Genomic DNA, 2500 nt, shown 5'->3' on the forward strand with positions numbered 1-2500 from the left:
GGGTGTCCGGAGCACCCCGAAACCCCCCCGTAGACACCACTTTCATCCCTCTACGACACTTACTTTCCCAGTTATTCCATTTTATTCCGTCAAATTCTGGCTATTACCCCCTAACCTATCCCTAAGCCTCCTGCAAAGGTACTCTGAACCATGCCATGTTGGGCACCTGCGGATGCGCCCGCACACGGGCAACGCAATGCCAGTGGAACCAGGCCCTCTGCACCTTCCTTTCTCCGACTGGGACCCTTTTGTCCCATCCTTTTTGGTCCGATTCGCCATATCTCCAGAACCGAAGAAGCCATCGGCGTGGCCTCTTCGCCACAGCGTCCGGCACCCACCAAAACCCCCACCTAGACACCAACATCAGCCCTCTACACCTCTTACTTTTTCAGTTATTCCACTTTTGTCCCATCCTCTCCTGGCTTTTTCCCCATAACCTATCATTTAAGCCTCATCATACCTGCCGTGGGCCACTGGAGGGAGACAAATCACCATGCACTAAAATTCAAATTTTGCACTGCAAACCTCACAGTGTGTGTGTGTGTGTGTGTGTGTGTGTGTGTGTGTGTGTGTGTGTGTGTGTGTGTGTGTGTGTGTGTGTGTGTGACAGACAGAGAGAGAGAGAGAGAGAGAGAGAGTGACACTTGCTGTGTATTTAAGAAACAAACGCTCAAAGAAACCAAACAGAATGACACAGGCAGAAAGACACTGTTTTATTTTGGTAACCAATGATGCATTTCTTCTCCCCTTGTACAGGGCCTTTTATGACAGGAACAGGAACCACAGAGCGTCAGCGGCAGACATCCAAGCTGCACAGGGCACACGCAGCACCAGGCAGAATTAATGACGTCCCTGATCCACAGCTCAAGCCCAGCCACCCGCTGCCTCCTCGCCGCCTCCTCCCGGGACCTTCAAGGACCACCCACCAGCCACTGGTACACATTCCAATCTTACACAATGGCCCCAGCATCACAGGGCATCTCCTGACATTAAAATCTATCCTGATTTCTGTTGTTTTTCCCTCATCTCTGAGCCGCTGAGTGTGAGTGTGTGTGTGTGTGTGTGTGTGTGTGTGTGTGTGTGTGTCTCTCTCTCTTTTACACAAAAAACACATGTCAGTTGTTAAGGAAAATGTTATAAAACACTTCTTCAGTAAAGACTCAGAGAAGAGAAACACACAGAACTTCTTGCTAGCAAGGGCAGCCTCCACTCTAAGAGACTCCAGTGAGAGAACTGCCCCGGTCTTTATTTTATACTCCATTGAGCGTGTGTGTGTGCGTGTGTGTGTGTGTGTGTGTGTGTGTGTGTGTGTGTGTGTGACAGAGAGACAGACAGAGAGAGAGAGAGAGAGACACTTGCTGTGGATTTAAAAATTTAAAAAAACACACAGAAAACCCAAAGAGAAAAAGAGGCACACAAGTCGATTTGTACCGCATTGAGTTGCAAAGCAGCTGACCAGCTTGTGTGTGTGTGTGTGTGTGTGTGTGTGTGTGTGTCTCTTTTACACAAAAAATACATGTGAGTGCACTTGCAACAACTTTTAATATGCAATGTACAGGACTTGCCAGCTAGGCGCCATCCTGTGGACCAAACATGCAATTGAAAGATGTTATTTTCGCCGGTATAACTCCTTCTGACACTTTGTACCGCATTGAGCCAGCAGAGGGAGCCCCCCTGGTTCAATCCCAGTTGCACAGCAGTTGTGACCAGCTTCTGTCTGTGTGCTTTGGTGTGTGTGTGTGTGTGTGTGTGTGTGTTGACAGAGAGAGAGAGAGAGAGAGAGAGACAGAGAGAGAGAGAGAGAGAGAGAGAGAGAGGGAGAGATACAAAGGAATGTAATTCAAATTTTGCACTTCAGACCTTACAGTGTGTGTGTGTGTGTGTGTGTGTGTGTGTGTGTGTGTGTGTGTGTGTGTGTGTCTGTCTTTTACACAAAAAATGCACTTGCAACAACTTTAATATGGAATGTACAGGACTTCCCAGCTAGGCGCCCTCCTGTGGACCAAACATGGAATTGAAAGATGTTATTTTCGCCGGTATAACTCCTTCAGACACTTTGTACCGCATTGAGCCAGCAGAGGGAGCCCCCCTGGTTCAATCCCAGTTGCACAGCAGTTGTGACCAGCTTCTGTCTGTGTGCTTTGGTGTGTGTGTGTGTGTGTGTGTGTGTGTGTGTGTGTGTGTGTGTGTGTGTGTGTGTGTGTTGACAGAGAGAGAGAGAGACAGAGAGAGAGAGAGACAGAGAGGGAGAGATACAAAGGAATGTAATTCAAATTTTGCACTTCAGACCTTACAGTGTGTGTGTGTGTGTGTGTGTGTGTGTGTGTGTGTGTGTGTGTGTGTGTGTGTGTGTCTGTCTGTCTGTCTTTTACACAAAAAATGCACTTGCAACAACTTTAATATGGAATGTACTGGACTTCCCAGCTAGGCGCCCTCCTGTGGACGACAGGTGCAATCCCAGTTGCACAGCACTTGACCAGCTTCTGTGTGTGTGTGTGTG

General features: G+C 48.2%; 1 long non-coding RNA gene across 1 annotated transcript in view; it reads left to right on the forward strand.

Annotated features, from left to right (window-relative positions):
* The window catches only part of LOC146661450 (uncharacterized), a 24931-nt gene that overhangs the window by 12182 nt on the left and 10249 nt on the right, over positions 1 to 2500 (forward strand). Inside the window, exon 5 of the long non-coding RNA XR_014913483.1 lies at positions 757 to 935. This is a non-coding gene — a long non-coding RNA (uncharacterized LOC146661450). The remainder of the gene's footprint in view (positions 1 to 756; positions 936 to 2500) is intronic.

Source organism: Rhamphochromis longiceps, linkage group LG10 (assembly GCF_057381845.1).
Source record: "Rhamphochromis longiceps isolate RC_006_pf linkage group LG10, R_longiceps_female_GT1.1, whole genome shotgun sequence".
Taxonomy (NCBI): domain Eukaryota; kingdom Metazoa; phylum Chordata; class Actinopteri; order Cichliformes; family Cichlidae; genus Rhamphochromis; species Rhamphochromis longiceps.